Source organism: Otolemur garnettii, unplaced genomic scaffold (genome assembly GCF_000181295.1).
Source record: "Otolemur garnettii isolate 467f Iridium unplaced genomic scaffold, OtoGar3 scaffold00148, whole genome shotgun sequence".
NCBI lineage: Eukaryota > Metazoa > Chordata > Mammalia > Primates > Galagidae > Otolemur > Otolemur garnettii.
In genome coordinates this window covers 3,714,603-3,720,796 of record NW_003852543.1, presented here as the reverse complement: position 1 = coordinate 3,720,796, position 6,194 = coordinate 3,714,603, and positions in this window count along the sequence as shown.

Genomic DNA, 6,194 nt, shown 5'->3' with positions numbered 1-6,194 from the left:
GGGGGGGCGGGGGACCAGCAATTTCGGAAAGCGCTTTCCCGGCCCAGCCGGATCTGAGTCAAAAAGGGGAGCTGGCTCAAACCGAAAGAATAATTCGGTTAGCCAAGGCAGCCAATATTTGTCTGGGGCCCAAATTACTGCCAGGCAAGGAGCTCTAGTGCCTGAGCATCGCTGGCCCTTGGGGCCCTGTTGAAAGCCCCGAACCTCACATCATCCCCCTTCCCCAAAAGGGGCCAGGAAGGGCTCAGGAATAGGCTGGGCCAACGGAGGGAGGGTGCTCCTGCAGCCCTACAGGCTCCACTGGCTGCCTGGGGTCGTCCTCCCTTTCCAGGAGGCCCAGATGGTGGTGGTGGGGGGGGGGGTCACTGGAGCTGGTGGAGGAGGGCTCCCTCTACCTGTCCCTGCAGGCCTGGCCGTGCCTTGATCTTCCTGGGCCACTTTTAGAACCCCGGTCTGTTCCCCCTGTGTTCCCTGGGTAAGAAGCTTTTCTGGAAGTCTAATATCACTCATGGTGCCTCTACCCACTTTTGGAAGTGCCTGGCTTGAAACTAATTTGAGAAGAACCACACAAGTAGGTTCAACACCCCACACCTACCCCCCCCTCCCACATACACAATTTCTCTTCCAGGTCCCTTGGCATGGCAGGCTCACCCTCTGGCCAGCTTTCCTGGTGGGCATGGTGAGGCCCAATTAACAGGGTTTTATTGAACAGACATTTGCTGGGAGAGAAACGGTGATCTATGCAAAGTAGTTAATCATTTTTTTTTTCAGGCTGAACTGCCAGGTGGAGTGGGGGAGAGAGTTGTCCAGGGGGCTTCCCTCACCAATCTGAGGTAACCTATGTGGTCCAGTCTGAGGTCATCTGAGTGAATTTGGGTCCTTCTTGACCTTGACTCAGCTGCAGGTTGCCCCTCAGTCTGGGGATGGTGGTCTCTCAGGCTTTGCAGGCAAAGAAACTCTCTGGCTCAGGGACCCTGCTGGACTCAAGCTTGTCCTGACCTCAGGACAGGTGTGGGAAGGAGATGCTGATGGCTCATTTCCCTGGGTTGTCCAGAACACCTGGCTTGGGCCTGCTGCACTGCTGCCTCAGCCCAGCTCGCTGTCTCAGCTTAAAATTTGCCCGGTAAGCAGGACTGTCATGAACTTCCAGGCAGGGCCAGGCACATAGCTGCTGTCACAGGGAAGAGTCCTACAGACAATGAAATAGCTGTAACATAGTGCTGCATACAGGCCTGGCTGGTGCCCACCACACACAAGTACAGGCACCAAACATGGCCAAGGTCAGGGCCATGCAGAGTGCGCAGAACATGTGAGGGGGACACAGATACCTGCAAACTCCCCTTCTCTCTACCACAGGCCACAGCCAATGCCAGGGGCCAGGATCTGCAGGGCTGGGTCAGCATGGCCCTGACCTGTCAGAAGACCTGGCATCTTCACCCTTTAGTTGTTATATTGCTGAGAAGACTGGGAAAGGAGGTGACCCCAAGGTAGCCCAGTGATGGTAGCCACCCTGGGGCTTGGAGGAGCCACTAATACTGATACTGAAGTATGTCAATATTATAATAAGTGGTTTAGAGGAGGCGGGAATTGACTGTTAATCTCTCAACTGGTGAAAGGGCCCCTGGATTCCCAGAGAAAGCTGAGACTATGTCCATTTTAAGATGCCAAATGAGAAGTTGAAGGCAGGACAGGAAATAGAGATGGTCCAGCCATATTGTATACTTTGTGGGAAACCTCGCTGGCCCAGTTCTTAGACATGAATATGTCACTGAGGGATAACCAAGACTGCCCTAGGCTTGGCCCAGAAGGGTTGGTGCCCAGGGGTCCCTCAGCTTCCCTGTAGAGCACCATTCCAGTGGTGTGGCAGGGTACTCGTGTAAGCTCTGGCTTGAACACACACACACACACACACACACACACACACACACACGCTCCACGAACTGTCTAGCGCACCTCCATGTGGGAGAGCATCCTTCCTTCTTGCTTAGCAGTCGGTCTTTTAGATTAACTCTAACCCCATTAGAGGGAGGTAGAAAACCAAAGAAAATATCAAGCTGTCTGCCCAGGCAGAGGAAGCCTTGTGGAGGGAGGAGAGAAGGCTCCTGAATTTTCAGGGAACCTCTTCCCACTTCCCATGAATGCTTCCACGGGGGAGAGAGAGAGATCTCTCCTAGGACCTCCACCCAAGGTCCAAGATCTCTCTGGAGGGAGGCACCTGCTAAGGGGCAGTAGTCCTAAGATTTCCCTTGGGTCCCTTACAGTTTGGTCTCCCCTGATTTTTCCAGATGAGAAAACCAAAGTCTAGAGTGGGACAGTGGCCTCCTCAAGGCCACACTGGAGGTTGGTGGCTGAGCTCTGTTTCGTGCAGGCTGGTAGCCATCACACTTCTTTTTCAAAACTGTAATCAGTAGAAAGTGGTGGACCAACAACTCTGGCTCAGACAAAGGGATTCTGAAGGGGGACTGAATGGATGCATGTGCCCTTAGTGGCAGTGAATGCGTCATACCCCATCCCTGGTTTCTTTGATCGAGGTATGTTTTGCTAACCTTTTACCTGGGGCTCTCCAAGCACGCGATGAATTCGGAGAATATGTTTTTGGTTTCTGTACTTTTTTCCCCCTGTGGTCTAGTCTGTTTATCAAGAGTTCTGCTAATCAGAATATTCAAGTGCATGTATGCACACAGGCGTACGTGATGTGCGGGGTGTTCTGGGGAATTCGCTTTTCTGGGTAACTGAGGGTTAACTGGAAATCTGTGTTCTTATGCCTTCTTGAAAATTTTTCTGCAAATGATGAGCATTTCCCCAACTTAGTATTTTGAAAAGTTCCACCACTTTCTAAATATGTGACCTTGGTCAAGTTACCTAACCTCAGTAACCTCAGTTTCCTTATCTATAAAATGTGCACAGCAATACCTCTCTAGGTTATGAAAGTAGCTAGAAATAGAGGCAGTGCACAGCTTATAGTACGTGCTTTAAAATGGGGCCTTTGTTACAGTTGTTGTGACTGTCATTAGCTAGTCAAAGGAGCTGAAGTGTTGACTGAGGATCTTTGCAGAGATTTAAGATTATGGTTTGGATGCCATTGCTCATTCTGTACATGTCAAGATTGGGCAGAATTGGCATCGATCTGCAGTTTTCATCCCAATTAAGTCCTTCCAAGGAGATAGTTTTCTTGTGATTTGCTTCTTTGTCATAAAAGCAGGTGCACTCATTAGGGATGCATGCAATTAACCAAGGACCTTGGGTCTGGAGCTCATACCTTCTCTTTGAGTGTATTGCACCTACTCTGGGAAAGGGTCAGTGGATGAAGAACAGGGTATGGGCTCAGCTTTCCCAGTGTTCCATCCCATGCCCCGTGCACACAGCACAGGCCACAAAACCTTCCCAGAGGGCAAGCCAGGAAAGAGACAGGGAAGGGGATCCCTGGCCACCTAGGAGGCTGAAAAGGCACTTTGGGCTAGGGAGACAGCTGGGTGGGCTCTGGATCCTCAGCAACTATAGGGGGATAGCCCACTGCAGGCCTCCATACAGAAGCCTGCCAAGCAGCATGAGAGCTACTGTGGGCTCAGGAAGTGCTTGCTGTGTAGTCCCACTTCCTTGTGTCTTACTTTTTTCTACATGGAGACAGCATTCCTGGGCACCTAGAGGCTCAAGATGGTACCTAAGCTCTTGTACTCCCAGCAAAAGCTGGAATGGTAGGAGAGAGGGAGGGAGATGCATACACGGTGTATGGAGCAATAGAATAATGCACTGAGCACATACTGTGTGCAAAGACAGTTCCACTGGTGTCTTAGTCCATGTTCTGCTGCTATAACAGAATACCACAGATTGGATAATCTATAATAACAGAAATTTATTGACCTACTGTTCTGGAGGGTGGGAAGTCCAAAAACATGGTGCTACCATCTAGTGAAAGTCATCCCACAGCAGAAAGAAGAAGGTGAAAGTGAGCACATCAGACAGAGAGGAGGTCAGGTCAAACTCATCATTTTTATCAGGAGCCCACTTTCATGATAACTAACCCACTCCAATGATAATGGCATTAATCCATGTATGAAGGCAGAGTCCTCATGGCCTAATAACCTCTTGAAGGTCTCACCTCTTAGTACTGTCACAGTGAGCATTAAGTTTCCAACACATGAATTTGAGGGGAACTAGGGTTGTGGGAAATTGTGCAAAAAGCATTCTAAGTAATAAAATACCACTTTGTACATGTATGGAACAGAAAACTTCACAAATACTTTCTTACAGCAGCTTGTTTTCATCCTTGCCACAATAGTCTCTGACTTCACTTTGCGGATGGTACACGGTTTATGTAATCTTTGAAGTTTTACACATGCCTTAGCAGCAAGTTTGCCACAGGGCTACATTTTCCCATTTAGAAGATACCACATTTGACTACAAGTGGCCCATTGTTGGGGTGCCCTGGAGAAACTCAACATGTTTCCCTGCTGGCAAGACCGTACTTCTTTTTGAGAGGTTCTGGCATAGAATTGGGATGAGGGTCTGCAAGAAAGGAGAGGTGGCCTGTCCAAGGAAAGACTTTAATAGAGGGGGAAAGCAGAGTGGAGACTGACTCGGTGTCAGCTCAGCTCCCACATAGTTGCAAAAGGCTTTCATTAGCCTTATCAGTATAGCTGGAATGGAGAAATGAGCCCGGATACTGCCCAGGGCTCTTCTCCACTGTGGGTCGGGATCATGGGCATGTCCTTAGGGTCAGGATTATGGGTACAGTGTTTCCAGGAACTCTAGCCTTGAGGAGTCTGGGGAAGAGATTGCTGGTTTCTGAACTGATTTTCTAAAATGACTGCACTCCTGTGAGGGTTATGAAAATTCTGTTCCCTCACTTTTTCCAGCAGCTAAGCCTGGTCACTCCAAGACTTCAAAAAGCTTATAATTTAGTCACTGGAGAAAGTTATGAATGACTGTATACAATGCAGTGAGGGCAATGTGAAGAGGGTGGGAAATATCCCTTATCTAGAAGTATCTAGAGGTGATGACTTGAGAGATCTTTAAAATGGTAGCCAATTAACAAATGTAGGTTAATTTGTTGTTAATGAAGGAGGTGGCAGAACCTTGATTTTGATTGGGAGAGGGTTGGCACAAAATTTACATTTCCCAGCAACCCTTTCAGTCCCAGGGATCCCAGACTGGCCAATGGGATGTAAGTACGGGTAGAAGTTAGCTGGGGATTTCTGGGAGTTTGACTTTCCTGATATAGCCCACTCCCCCTTCCTCTTTGTCACTTCCTTTTTTCTTCCTGACTGAAAGGTAGAGTGAGGCTGAGAGGGAATAACAGAGGTCATGCTATTGCCTCTCTGTCACATACTAGGTTTAGGCATCTGAGAAGCTCATTGCTAGATTTATTTCCTTATCTGTAAACCAGAAGTTGAATGAGATAACTTCTAAGCTTTTTAAAAAAGCACTCTTGTGAATGCTTTTTGTAAAAGCATTTTTTTGTGAATTTGTAAAATGTGAACATACAGGACACATCTAAGCATCTGTAAGTATCTGGGAAATAAAATTTAATTGAAAAAAAACCTAAGATTACTGCAACTTGGTGTATTAAGGAGCGCAGTTACACTCTCTGTAAAGTAGGTGCACCTGCATGTTTAAAGGAACTCCATTTAGGACATCTGCCACCCTTTGAAGCTGATGCATTTCTGACTGGAAAAAATGACTATTTTTGCAGAAAACACTTGGCTATCCACATTTATGCTGCCTAAAAGGTGTGCAATTATTCAAACAATGGGAGGAAGAACTTCTGTGCTGCCTCCATCAGACTGGTTGGTGAAAAAATTATGTCTAGTAGGTGAAAAAATTAGCCTCTTAAAGAAAATTGTAATCTTAAAGTGTCTGTGAGCTGGACATGGTGGTGCACCTGTAATCCCAGCTACTCAGGATGCTGGGGCAGGAAGATCCCTTGAGTCTAGGAGGTTAAAACTAGCCTGGGCAATAGCAAGACTCTGGTTTAAAAAACAAACAAACAAACAAAAACAACAACAATAAAAAAACTATCTGTGATTCTACCATGGAGGCCTATAGTCAATAGACTTTTGTTTAAAATCTCTTACTATGGGCTCGGCTCCTATAGCTTAACCGGCTAAGGCGCCAGCCACGTACACCTAAGGTGGCGGGTTCGAATCCCCAGCCTGGACCCCCCAAACAACAATGATGGCTGCAACCAAAAAAAA